The 15,260-nt window shown below is 34.7% G+C and overlaps 1 protein-coding gene across 4 annotated transcripts in view; it reads right to left on the reverse strand.

The window, feature by feature from the left end:
* The window catches only part of CADM2 (cell adhesion molecule 2), a 655,431-nt gene that overhangs the window by 54,390 nt on the left and 585,781 nt on the right, over nt 1–15,260 (reverse strand). The window lies entirely within an intron of this gene.

Genomic DNA, 15,260 nt, shown 5'->3' on the forward strand with positions numbered 1-15,260 from the left:
GTACAGATAGAAAATACTTTGATTACACTGCCGAAAGCAATAAAGACCAGTATCACTTTGCTTATAAGGTGATTGTAGGTTTTAAAGAACAAATAAAAGCCCTAAAGAGAACTACAGAAAAGCACTTCTGTGAGGAAGTAAAAAGCATCTGACAATTTTCAGATTATTTATACCACAGCTTTAAAAGGCAAGGACCAGTTTCTCATCAACTGAGAAGCCATTGCACAACCGATTTCAGGAAAAAAAAAAAAAACACACACACAAAAAACCCCCAACATTTCTGAAGGGTGCTATTCAATGCAATGCAATAAAGGAGAACAAACCCAAGATCTATCTTCCCTTGCTGTGGAAGGAAATGCAATTGTGTCTAAGTACCATCAATTCTGACTAAAATCAATGGAAGCTAAAGCAACTGAGTCCTTTACAGTACTGGGCCCAACAGAAGACATTTCAGAGACAGGGTTTGTGAGTTAGCATAGCATAATTATTCCCTTAAAACTCCAAATTATAATGTTTGCCTTATTTTCATGATGGATGACAGATTACTTTTCCACTTAAAAAGTTTCCTTGTCAGTTAATATCTATGAATCACCTGTATTATTATTCTATACTGTACTGGTTTGGATGAACACCAGCATTATCCCCTCCAGAACCTATACCTGTGGGATTTCCCTCTTGGAAACCTTCAGAAAATGGCACAGGATCTCTCCTTTGTCTGCTGTACACTGATATGTACATCTGTTTTGCAGTATGAAATATTAGAAGCCAGAAAAAATTAAAACAGGTTTTTCAAAAAAGGCAGTGTAGCCACATTAATCATCAGGAAGAATGGCCACACTACCTGGAATGTGAGAACCACAATAATTAAACAGAATGGAGTTGAACAATCATTAGAAATAAATTAACATTTTAAAAAAGATGCATGTCACATGTGCTGATCTATGCAATTTCTTTTCATAAAGGGAAACTCCTTAGATAAGTATCTGTTAAAAATGAAATCGAACACAGAAACATAAATACCTCCTTCATACAGATAATAAGACCTTGTTTAGTAGAAAAGCTTTACAAATCAGCCTTGTGCATAAAAGCTAATTAATATGACGTATTTCCCACAATTATCTTTCTTAAATATGTTATTTACTTAATACTATGCAATAGCAAGTAAACTGCAAGTGACAAATTGCAGTTTTATGACACAGTTTTTTTTTGTTCTATGAACACACTGTCTACCCAGTTTGCCACATACCAGATTACATGAGTCCTTGGTGAATTTAGAAGCTCACTGTTTTCCAGTATCTATTCTAATTGAAATATTTCCAGCAAGATTTATTATATTAAAAGAAAATCTATGTAGGAAACTGAGACTGGTAAACAAGAACTAGAAGATACAAGTATTTTAATACAGACACAGTAGGTTCAACTTTTCTGATCACACCAAGAGTAACAAGAACTTACGCAGAAATTAGTTTGCCCAAAGAAATTTAAGTTTAATGGAATCTATCTTTTAATGATGAGTGTGTCATGGGAAAACATGCGCAAAGTGGCAAAATAGCTAACTGCCTTACCATCAACAGATTTTGGAACTCTTGCATCACATTTTATCCTTAAAATCTATTTGGGGCAACCTAAGCCTAGGTGAAGATTAGCAATCTAAATAACACTTGAGTGCCACATTTGTGTAATTTCCTTATTTAGCCTACCAGTCCTACTGAGTCTTTGTGACAGAAAGGCTCTTTCTCAGTTTTTCCAGGAAGATTTATGGGTTCCTGAGAAAACCTTAATGTCTTTACCTTGAAAATGTGTTTTTTGTTGTTGCTGTTTGTTTGGTTTTTTGCTTGTTTGTTTCTTACATAAGACAATGCAGAACATGGGCCTCAAAAGAAAGAATAATAATCTGCAACAGCTTTCATTTTCTTCTAGTTTAGTGAAGATGTGGGAAGTAAGTGAGTTTGGTAGCTCCAAAAATCAGACTGCAAATATAAACTGTAACATTATATATATAAACAAAAGTCATATAAAACACAGAGCACAGGCTTCTGTTTAAAGCATATGAATCTCCATCAGTATTTTAAATGTCCATTTAAATGTCAGGGAAAAAATAAATAAATAAAGGTATTACAATTTGACTATTTCTAGTTCTATACAACTTTTTTTTGGCAGTGTTTTAACTTCGGGGCACACTTAACATGCAACTACTGGAGCAGATCCCTGGGTTACCCACATCTTTCTCTTTAGCAGTTACTGACAAACATACTATCAAAAGGGCTACATAGCTTTGATCTCTCCTTGAGCTCTCCACCAAGAAGTATCTCAATAACATGGATTTGCAAACTTCAGTCCAGCAAATGTGCGTTGCAGAGATATTTAATTCTATTTTCTGGCCTTGCAGTTTCTGAATCTGGTTGTACTGAATGTTCAGCCAAAAACAATTTTTTGTTTATGACTTTCACGCCCCTAAATACTGAGGATTGCTATGACCATGAGACCATGTAGACTGGAACTTTTTAATTCAGGTGGCCATACCCAAAGCAATGCACCAGATTGCTGTTTCCATAATACTAAAGTATTAATCCTCATCTTCCTGTGAAGCAGAAAATAGCCATATTTTGCAGATGGGGAGCCAAAGAGGACAGAAGAGCCGCATTAGATATAGAAATCAAACAATAATTGCCACTGCTAGTTTAGAAATCTCACTACTATAAGGAATGTTTAGTGTAACATACTCTATCAAAAATTCAGCAATGTAATAAACATGGTATTCATCACCTTGCTATCTCTGAAATACAAACAATTCACTGAAAACTAATTGTTTCCATAAAGGTTTGTGGAAACAGAAAAGAGATTAGATATCATGCAGAAGAGAATAATGTACTCTATACTCAACACTTTCTCAGGAATGCTCCCACAGGTTACACATGAGACTGGAACTGGATTTTGAATGAAAAAATGGTTCAGTGGAGGCAGAGAGAAGCAGGGAGAAGGTTTTAAGGGTGTTCTTCATGGAATGCTACAGTATGTTAGCATGACTTTAAGACACACTAGCAGGGCCAAGATGAAGGCAGACAGCAGGTAATCTGACATCGGATTGTGTACAAAGAGTGAAGAAAGGAGATTGTACTGCTTGGCTTGTTCAGGACGCTGCTCTTTAGGAGAGTCATAAATCCAGCCTTCTTATGAGTGGCAGAATAGTGCTGTATAAGACTAGTTGAAAACACTGTCCAAACCTGCCCAATCATAATTTCATGCTTGCCTCTCATTTTCTCTTGTATTGATGCTGCTCTCTTGTTAATCTAACAGATGACATTCACCCATTTAAGAGCAAGGAGCCTGGATGCTTTACTCTCACTGCAGATTTGGCCCTAAGCACTTTTACTCTCCATTTCCAAATAAATGAGAAATAGTTCTGTTTGGTTCAATAGGCTTACATGACACACAGACCTATTGAGAATATTTTACTTGTTTGGTAAAAAAACAAACAAACCGATAAACTGAAATGACTGAGCACAGTTCAGACAACAATGGCTGCAGTTGAAAAAAAAAAAAATGTAAAGGTTTTTGTTTCAAGCTTGACAAAGTCTGACAGAAAAATTAAAGGACAGTCTGATAATGATGGACAGCCTGTGCTGTAGTTTTACTAAGAGTGAAAGAAATTTTAAGTGCTAAACTGAACTGAGTGATGACCTACCTGGGAAACAACCTCACTACTCTGCACAAAATTTAATCAGTCTGTGGTATGTAGTACTAAATAATTTAACAAGGTTTTAAATTCAAAGGGAGCTGCATTTAGAGTTGCTCTCAGAAAATGGGATTGAACAAAGGGATCATTCAGCTGGAATATCATGTGCCAATATCTCCTTAGCACTTTAGACTAAATGATCATGAAGCCTTGCAGACATGAGGTCAAGGGGTTCTCTTTACTAATTGATTCAGATTTATGAAACTCTGAAATGGCAATTATGTGCTTGACATTTTTGCTAGCAAATCAGATGTCATTAAAAAATATCCAAAACCTTTTAATAAAAGCCTCATGTAGATCTAGATCCCTAGCTAAAACAACTAGAGACTAGTGGTGGATGAGTTCATAATGCAAGATACACAGCTGGGCTAAAATGGCCAGGCAGCTTTGGAAGGATAGAAAATAAATTCACATAGCACCATTATTCTGAGATATTTAATGGGCCTGTAGGTCATATTAAATGTTGGAAAATGTGGGAGCTCATTAGGGTTTGATTTAATATACTTTGGTTGCCCAGTAAGACAAAGGAAGAAAATTGAATGTTAAAAGATACCAGAGTGAGTTTCAATTCAATGAGAATTCTCTATCTTCTTGTAGAAACGTCAACAGTTTTTTTCCTATTCTGAAAGCAATATATTTCAGTACCAAATGAGGGACAACAATGTATTTAAAAGAAGATAACGACTTCTTCCTTTTCAAGAGTCAAGTAAATAAATTGTCCAAATTTTATCCTCAGAAAATTAGGAATAGAAGAAGAGAAGGCAAAGAACCAAATCCACTTCAATGTTAATACTCAGTATCGGCAGCATGGTATCACCTAAAATTGCTTAAAAGTTCATCCTTTAGTATGATGATCTTATATCACATCATGGCATGTTTTAAGACACATGTACAGACCAGAAGAGCTTATGACAAAACTAAAAGCATGATAAATATAAGAAAATAAGGATTAGTAGGAAGCTGACATTGAACTATGAAGTGAATGTTAACTGTCTTTATTTGCCATAACTGTCAGAAAACAAGGAGCCAGGACTCTCAAGCAGGTGACAAGAAAGAAGTAATGGGAGGAAAGTGCCTTAATATGGTAGGAAGGACATGGAAGGCGATAAGAAGTTCTTATGCCTGAGGGCAGTGGTCAGCTCTATGACTTCCCTCTACCCCCATGTGAAGATGTCCAGCTCGGGTCTGCTGTCACCACATGCTGTACATGCTGTGTCCTCACAAGCTGCTGACCTGGTTCTTGTCCCTGCCTGCACTGCCCCTGACAGAAGTAAGTGTGCAAGAGTTAAAGCTTGAGATGTATATTCCACACAGTGCTGTGGAGAATGAAGTCCCTGTGACAATCCCAGAAAGCCTGTGGGCACTCCACTCAGCCAGTGAGTGCCACCCTTGTCAGAGAACAACTTGGAGAGCCTGGACAGCAGCTTTCTTCCACTGCTCTTCCTGGGGAGCACAGGACAGCTCTGAGACAGCATTTCATATTTAAAAAAAAAAGAAAAAAAAAATATCTGGCTAGTAAGACATGACCTTTATGCACAGCACAGATGTTGCTATAAACATGGTTTTGTCATCTGGAAAGCAAAGTATAGTATGTTACACTCACAGTTGCACATAGGTAGCACACGAATAATAAACCACAGGAAAGCATCTAACATGAATATTTAAGTATTGTGCTAGTGACTGGCAACATTTAAAATGAAGCCCTTTTGAAGTCCTTAGTTCTTACTGTAGAGATCATTTTGCTTCCCATATCATTCCAACGAAATTGCCATCAGCAGAAACTCTAGCTGAAGCTCCCTCTTAAAGAAGAAATTTGCAAAGGAAGGTATGCATTGCTGTACTCTCAATTAATTGTCCATCACTGTCATTGTTTGCCATGATTCTAGCCATCTGAATAGCTGACCATTCTTGCTCTTTCTGACATAGAAGAATGAAAGGTGACACAATGCAGTATCTCATAATATATCTAGCTACATATCTAGCTATTGCTGTTCACTTTTGGTGGGGCGGCTTGTATGAATTACATCTTTTTTACCAGAGAAAGCAAATAGGTTGTAATGTGGTATTTCTTAATTCCTACCTGTGCTAAATCCAGGTAATATACAGAGAATATAAAATGATACATTTGACAAGATAACTACTTGTTCTGATGAGTAGATGTTGAAGATTACCTTAACACAAGGAAAATCTAAACTCTTAAGTGGGTGAAATCTTCAATATTGGAGAATTTGTTTTCAAGTGCTCTACTTTATTATTTTTACTTTATTAATTGTTATTAGCATAAAGTGTACCTCTGAAGACATATCAAGACAAGTATGCCACAGAAAAATTAATCTCCCATGTTCTGGAGTCACACAAATACAATATTTTAGATTACTCCAAATGTATACTCTGAAAGAACTACTCTTTCCCAAATTACATTTTGCCAGCTATGAAAAAAAATATTTCACATTTTATAGTGGCAATATTAATAAAAGCTTATTATTTTAGTTAAGGGAGCTATTCTATCTTGAATAAAAGCTCATCTTTCTAATTAAAATAGTTACAAATAATGCACTGAGAACAATAGTGAAGCTTGAGCAGTTAACCTGAAATAACTTAAGTAAAATCAGCAGAACTTGGAGTAAGCTGAGGAAAAGAGTTTTGTAATTTGATATTCTAAACAAAAAGAACAGTTTTCAAGAACTGTTCAAGTCTGCAGACTCAAAAGAAGTAGCAATACTTATAAAAGTGCATATAGATGCATCCTGATATTGTTCATAACTCTTCATAAACAAATATATACACACTAAAGAATGGATCTCTGCCTTGAGTTTCTGTAGAATCCTTATTTAGATATAAGAGAAAAAAGTTAGGGAAAAGGAGGTAGCATCATTCTCACTCCACAGCTAGGGAAATGAATACAGAATTATTACATAGAATATTTAATCACAGTTTTATGGTCATGATTATGAAAGTCAGAATGGATCTCCTCAGTCCCACTGTGATTTGCTACTGAAACAAACTCATTCAAAAGGAGAAAAGAAATAAAGCCTCTTAAAATTGCAACTGTCCTTACACCTTAAGAGCCAATTTCACTACATCAAGATGAACTGTTAACACAAAAGTCACCAACCACCAGTTTGATTTGTCCCAGTAGCACAGCAATCTATCATTACTAGAGTGATATTCTAGGCACATTGCCACTGCAATATTAAATGCATAATTACATTTTTATTCTTTTAAAGTAAATAGACAAGCAATATTTCCTTGTTTCCCCAAGCTGTGAAAAAGAAGTATTCAAAATTAAATGAAATAATATACAAGCATCTCTCCCCTGAAAATCTATAAAGAAAAGCTAATATACAACACAAATTCAGACACCAGCAGCTTTGAACAAAGATGACAGCTTTCTCTCAGAATGACACTTGGCTATTTCTGTACAAAAAAAAAATATCAAAAAACTCAGGCAGAATGGCACTAGGAAGAAAAAAAGAGGTCAAGGAGAATTTTCTAACATTTCCCTCATAGGGAGTCAAGTGTTGAGACTAAATGGAGGTAAATAGATTGCCGATCTCTATTTTATTATGGTTGCTGCTTTCACTTCTCGGAGAAACTCCAGACAATTCACTGAAATTGCTTAAACAACAGAAAACTCGCTGCAATAATTTTAAGGTTAGTAAAAAGACATCAGATAGAATGCTATTTATTTTAAATTACTTTATTTCAAAAATCAGAGGGGTCCAACACTAATCTGAAATGCTTTGTCACAGTATGATAGCTATATCTCATTGAAAATCAGCTTGGGGAAGTTAATGGTATGTTTGGAACAAAAATATAGCTTACTTCACTTCTTTGCACTGTTTTTGATTAGTAAACTTATTTCTCACATTCTTATTACCATAATGCACTACCTGAAAGAAAAAGGTCTTATCTTTTTAGTTGTCAATCCTTACGCTCTTTTTTTTTTTTTTTTTTTCTGAAAGAGTGTTATTCATTTAGTTGAATTCTCTCATGATGCTGGCTTCACCACAATGAAAGCTGGGACACGCAATACAGTCAGGACTTGCTCTTATTGTAATTATACAGCTTTCATTGATGTAGGCAGGTTATTTGGTACCTTTACTAACAAGTCATCAAATAAGACAGTTTCATGCTTCTATTCCAGTGGAAATTTGTTATAAAGAAAAACTGGTCATATCCCCTTACTTATTAAAAAAAAAAAAAAAAAAGACTTAGAAATCAATGTAAAGAGATTAGAGATCTCAATTCCTGCTCGTGAATGGTGAAAGCCATCCAGAGCTCTCCTCATTCAAGCAGTAAATGTGCAATGTGTTAGCCTTGTTTCTCCTTGCTTTCTAACCATCAAGGATTAAGAAATGTGAGGAAATGAAAAAAAAAAACAACCAACAGAAACCATGGAGGGAGAAATCAATCTACTACTGCTATGACCCACAGAAATATCTAAAGAAAAGAAAGAGTTTACCCTGCCAAGTTCTTTTCCTGTCCTTCCTCCTCTCCTTTGGTTTGGTTTCCTCTTCACTTGCTGTGAGAATGTGAGTAGTTTCAACTGAAAGACATACCCTCTTCAGGCATGAAGTTACCAAGCAAAAGTAAGGTTTTTCTTCAAGGGTGTATTTGGGGAATAAATAAGTTTTGTGGATACAGGTGAAGGAAAGGTAAAGGAAATGCAGGCTAGAATATAAAGTAGATAAAGAAAAAAGAAATAAAATCGTTAATTCTTCTACCTCCAAACCTTCTAATAAAAGAAAAATGACCTAGACTGAAAAATTTTGGGGCCATTCTTTCTACAAATGACAGATTATCTAACATCATAGCACAAATTCCATTAGAAGTAGCAGATATCTAGAGATCTGTTCACAGATACTTGCCTGTAAGTTTCACCAAAAGGTGTTTAAATCTTTCTTTATTCTTGTAAGGTAACAACGGCATCTTACAAGAAGTCACGTTATTGCAGGAAATCCTCAGACAGCACTGGATGTTCCAACCAACATTATCAGCTTTGGGAAGGTATGCATTCATACTTGCAAGCAATATACTTATTTCTATTGCCTGAGAAATAGAAATAGGGTTTTGACATATACCCTTACTACTTTCCTGCCTACTCTTTGTGTCTCTTCCACTTTCTGTGTGAGTCATACAGAAAGATAAATGCAACACACTTTCTTGAAAGCTGTGAAAAATGTGGTGAATCCTTGGGGAAAAGGTCAAAGCAATTCACAGTAACCATAGCAAGGCAGATGAAGATTCAATGTAGAAAGTCTATGTCATGATTTAGCAATAAATTAATATAAACATAATTAGAAAGCAAAGAAAAAAAAATGCTGTTAGGTCAAGAATTCAAGAACGAAGAGCTAGAAAAAATAGTTCATGATTTCAGGCTAGAATTTTCCTTTTTGGGGGATGGAGTAAAGCTATTTCTGTCCCACCACAAATTAAAACTGAAGTTAAGCTGTGAAGAAAGATGTTATAAGGAGTCTGAAATTTTATCCAGGAAAATTTCACTTCCTTGTCAGTTTGATCAGTCTTTTAGCTGGAAGGATACTGAAAACAAAGGGAAAATAACCAACTTATTTATTCAGAGAAAAATAGCAATGGAATACTGATGGAAATATGAATTGAATATTTTTTTCTTCATACAGATTTTTTTTTTACAATTTTTATTTATTCATATAGCAATGTCAGGTCAAGTACAGAAAAATAATTTGTTAATTATTGAAATTATGAATAGCAAAAGTATAATAATCAGAACAAATAATTAATAGTAGAAAACTAAAGATGTTAGAAATATTAATGGTTTGAGATAAGCAAATTCCAGACTGTTTACTTTTGTCTGATCGTCTGTCCTTCATATTTGATAAAAGACCTGAGATACTGAAATTCTCATGGGTCTCTAGCAAAAATGCAACGTTTTAACAGAAGTTTCTCTCAACTCCCTTCAGCGGTAAGGTAAAGATGCAGGATGCTATGAGCAATTTCCCTTAAGCAATTATATCTGTCTCCCTTTGCTCAGAGCTGACTTGTGTTACTTTCCCAAACTTTATAATCTCACTTAGAACACAAGGTACTGATGTATCACCAGGCTATCATCACCAACTGATATTTAAAGTATTATCACTATATACCATTTCATTTCTCTTCTCAAATTAAGCTAAATGATGAGCAACCTCTTCTCAAAAGAAAGGTAAATTCTAGAAGCACCACATCAGAATGAGAGAAAAAAGACCATTATCTGCATTCCACGTGGCACACAGTAGTACGAGAAAAATGACAGTTTGAAAATTGCAAAGTTCAAGAATTTCATTATGTGTTTTTTGTTTGTTTGTTTGTTTTGTTTTGTTTTTTGCTGTTGTCATAGATGGTTTGGCTTTTCTGTGAATACTAAATGATCTTGCTGTAAACAGAAAATCATTAACAACTGTTTGACTTCAACTCTGTCATAAGACTCAAATGAAATTATTCTGCTAACAGTCTTATTTTCTTCATGAAGCCAGCATACGACACCCATAGATATGGTATGTGCAGTCTAACCTATCACCCCAAAATCTTGACTGAAGTAAAGTTCAAGAATGTTAGAGCAGACAATAGCAAATCTTGAAATCCAGAAAAAATTGAGAGCAATCCATGATACTGAAGCAAATCAAAATGATAATAAACTTCACAATACTATTTGAGAAGTACACTCCAATAAAGATTATTTAAGAGTTCTGTTTGAAACAGCAACAGTACTATATCTAGCATGCGAGTTAAACAAGTACTTCAGTGTAGATTCTCTACCCATATACAAGCAACCAAATAATTAATTCTGTTCATATTGTGTGTGGAGAGGAATCCTCATTACCATTCAAAACTTGTATGTAATATTTTCCTTTTCAGAAATCACAGAGGGAGTCCAAATCAAGAACTACCACATTAGCCAATTACACATGTACATAGAAAATTAAATTTCTTCAGGTACTGTGTATTATTAAAGACATGATCCAAACCTACAGTTTATTAGATCAAGCACATTGATAACTTGATATTCAAATAGGGATGAGCTATATGTGTTTTAATAGGTAGTTAGTGCTGAAGAGAAAAAAAAAAAGGAAAAACAAAAAAGCAGAACAAATTTGATTTATGTAAAGTGAAATACTTTGGATTCAGCAATTTCTGTAAGTATTCCATTCAAAAAGAAATCATGTTATCTAACAAAAAAATACTATTTTTAAACTTTTCTTTAGTCAAAACCAATATTTTAGTGTAAAACTGTAGAAGTGTTAAACAGGTTCTCCAAAAGCATTGCTGTGCTTGGGAATGTTATTTTATTGACCTTTACAAAATAATTTTGAGCTTATCTGAAAGAAAAGAAAAATTGTATCTTATTTTTCTGAAGTCACTATAAATGAAGAAATATCAGTTCAAACAGCTCAACTATAGACCCTACTGTGCAAGTATTTATCAACAAAAAGCAATTTCAAAGTAGCTGCCTTGTGAGTGTTCAGGGATAATAGCTGGCCAATTCATCCATAAAATTAAGCCAACAATTTCACCATGAGTTTCTTGACAGACTTCTCATACCTAAAAACATCAAATAAACATTACACTTCTTAAGTCCAATAATAAAACCTATATTACACAAAGATTTCTTAATTCATCTGATTGCTCAGCATTCAAAAAAAAAACATTCCTATAGGACCAAGCCACCTGCTTTAGCACTGCTAAAAGCCATTTGGAGAAGTTAATTTTAACATTGCTATGCTGACTCAATATGATGCTGTCACTTTGGAATGTTGATGTACATACAAAAATAAAAATGGTTCAACACAATTTGAAGGGCTACACTTTGCAGAATATCACATGAATAAAATTACCTCAGTGCTGCTACCTTTAGCAGGGGATTCTTATTGAGTTACTTTCTCAGGATTGCCACAATGCAGTCTAATCCCTCTATGCCTCAGCTTTTGCACAGAAACTGAGAAAAACTGAAGACAGTTTGGGGGAAAAGAAGGCTAACGTGGGACTATCAACTCTTATTTACATTTTTGAGATGAAAGAAGTCTTCAAGAGCACCCCCTTGCTTATTTTTCTTCTGAAAGCTCAAATTCCTCTGTCAGTGAGTCGTATTTATTTTATTTGTACTTTTTAAAAAATGGAAATAGGAAGGACTGTTCTTTTCACCTCTGTTTTAAGGAATCAGAACTGAGACACCCACTTTCTTTTCATTCACGAAGATAAAAAATCTCAAAACTAAAAAGTATAGACATTCACATGCACAGAATTTCAAATGAAGTCTTAAGTGGTCTTTTGAGACCCATTTTCTTGATATGCCTTGATTGCTGTGGGAGAAAAGTTAGTTTTTAGTAAAAACACTCTCTATTGTAGCTTTACAGGCTATTATTGCTCCATTACATCACAAGTCTGCTCAATTCTCTTTTCAGAAGCACAAGCTTTGTTCAGTCAAAGGGTAGGATTTTCCCACAGGCAAGGAAAGTCTCTTCTCTGAAATGTTTCTGTAAGTGAGATGTTTCATCTCAGGAACCATAAAGAAAGCAACTTTAGAAATTGTCCAGCTTCCTCAGTGTCTACAATCTTCACACCAAAGTGGAGAACAACTAGTTTACTGTTGAGCCTGCTGTTCCATATGGATGTCTCCCATTCATTTCTGTCCTTTCCACTTCTCTCTACTATGCACTGAATTTTTAAAATCTATTTTTTTTTTAAACATGTTTATGAGAAAAAGGTGTCCAAAACAGTCTACAAGATTTATCAGAGGCTTGTAGTGAAAATATTTGCAACCCAGGAGACCTATGGCCTATCTGACATCTTCAGTTTTCAAAGAAAAGGAAAAAAAAAGTCATACCTTCTCAGACATACCCCAAATTATTTCAGACTCAGAGTTTACTTCCATAGAGTGAGAGACGTGCACAACTGAGTTATGTAAATAAAGGAAGGAGCTTATATGAGAACTTCAAAATAGAAATAAAATGTAATAGACATTGGGCAATGTATGTATGTAAAATGTATGTAATGTATGTAAAAATAGTGGGCAAAAGACAAAGGAGTTTAGAGCAGATAGATGTAAAGGAGTTTGATTTCAGATGTGTTTTGGATTCCAGTTTTTACTAATCCGAAAGGAAACTTGCAGAAAAAAAAACAAGTTCAAAGTGCTGTAACTATTGGTGGACTCATAACATGAATTTCTGTAGTAAACATGTGGATGTAGGAGTTGGATGTGGAAGTAGAGGTAAAAAAAAAATGATCTGACATGGCTGGTGCAACTTTGACATAGATGTCTTCCAGATATGAAGAATAGTCAGTCAAAGAGGTTTGCTACTAGAATAAAAATGAATAAAAAGTTGAGAAAGCAACCATGAAAGAAGGAGAGTCTGGATAAAAGAGAAAGGAATCTGAATGCAAGTAGTCTAAGATGAAAATTATTGAGATATTGACAGTGAAGTGGAAATATTTGAGAATCTAGTGAAGGGAAGTGACATGAAAATAAAAGTCATTTTAGCTGAAATGCAGCAATTCAACTGGAAAATGGCAAAATGAAGTTGGAAATAGGAATATTACAGTAATAAGAATAGCTGTGCGACTTAGAATGGGATATGAGCCAGTTGCCCAGGTGGGATACTTTATAACAGGAAGTGTACTGGGATTTGAAGAAAATTATGGAGGTTGGTGGTAAGAGAGATGAGAAAACACCATCAGAATGCAAACATGATCAGCCATCATAGTCACATTTTCAATACTTACAGCACAAACAGCAAAAGATGTCAAGCAGATTGGAAAGTTAAGAGATGAAGAGCTCAGCCAACAGGTTTAAACAAATAAAAGAGAATACTTTTCTGTCAAAGGCCATAATTCAATTTAGAAACTTGTTGCCACAAGTTACTGTAAAAAGCCAGGATGATAAATGTTTTGAAATGGGACTGGACATGCACATGAAAGACAAATGCTCATAGTCCAGAGGAGAAGTGGAGGGGAACCTTTAGTTCAGCATATTGTAGGAGATTTTATGTTGAAAATTATGTTTCAAAATATTAGCAAGTATATAACTCAGTCACTCAGTTGCCTTTATTTGCAGAAAAATATTTTGTCCACCAAAAAATAGTAATAATAATAATAAAAAAATTAGAGGCTGAAGTCAAGGGAATATGCTAAGCCACTTCTCATTCTGCAGAAATATTGAGTTCCTGGCTCAGTCTCTTTCTACTATGTATAAATTGACCATCCACAGAAGCTTATTTGTGTCAATTAGTATATTTCTTTGGTAGACCATTGATGTATGTCACATTATTGCTCTGAGTATTTCTCTTAATTGAGCACATGGCTTTAAATTAATAAATCGGGACATTTCACTTGGGTAGTTTATTTCAAACAGGTCTGTCAGTTATCAAATGCTGCCCCTTCCATTAAGAATATCCCTCAGTGATGTGGACTTCTGCCACCTACTCACTACAATGCTGAACAGGGCTTTCAGTAGTGACATCCAGAGGTCACAAGTTACATACACAGCAGCTGTTTCTTCAGTTTGATCACGATGGACCACATCCTCTCTCAACTCTATCTATATCACTGCAGATATTACCTTAACTTTGCCAGAAGAATCTGTGTTTTTGAGCTGAGCACCATGAGTTTGAGAGTTTCAAAGTTAGCTCTGTTTTCTGGTGATTAATGACTAGTATTTGGGCAAAGGTAAACACAAATTCTTAATAAATTAAAAGAGAGTGAAAATTGCCGACAGCCTATTACCAAAGGAAGGATGTAATATATCTAACCAGAATGCACACTTCTAAAGCACTAAGATTACCAATTAGAATACAGAAATGACAACAGCTACAGGCATTAAAGCATGTGCCTTTGTTACTGCAAGAGACAAATGTTTGAGCATACTACGTCTTGCCTTTGCACTGCTGCCTATAAACTCTGACTTTGTGCCCACCTTGACATTTTCTTGACATTTATTATTAATAACTGAAGTTAAGAAAAATAAAAGTAGCATCTGTATTGATTCAGCAAAGCAGCATGAGTATGTTTAATAGTCAGTGCCTTTTACCTGATTTAAATGCATTCACTTTCTTTGATTTCTTTAATTACAATACAAATCTAAAAAAGATTTTCTTATGTTATCAGATGGTATTTACATTATACATTGCCATTTATCTGCTTATAGGAATATGCATTTCCACTGCCATCACTTAACATCAAAATACTATTACATCATTTTCATTTGCGGTGGAAATAATATTACTTTTCTCTATAATATTTTGACTAGGTTGGCAAAGGCACGAGACGCTCTTTTCTTGGTTCATACAATTAATATATACATAAACTTTCCTTACTCCTTATCTCTAATTATGATAAATGACATCTTTCATTTTTAGGTAAGTTTCTATCCACATAGAGCTGTCTAAATCTGTTCTGAGTTAGGAAGATAACTTCAGGAATTGAGGGAATTAGTGGACAGAGTCTTACTGAGAGGAAATAAATAGAAGTAAAAAAGAAATAGAAGCCATATGGAACTTCTGAACTCTTAATG

The sequence above is a fragment of the Gallus gallus genome, chromosome 1 (assembly GCF_016699485.2).
Source record: "Gallus gallus isolate bGalGal1 chromosome 1, bGalGal1.mat.broiler.GRCg7b, whole genome shotgun sequence".
Taxonomy (NCBI): Eukaryota; Metazoa; Chordata; class Aves; order Galliformes; family Phasianidae; genus Gallus; species Gallus gallus.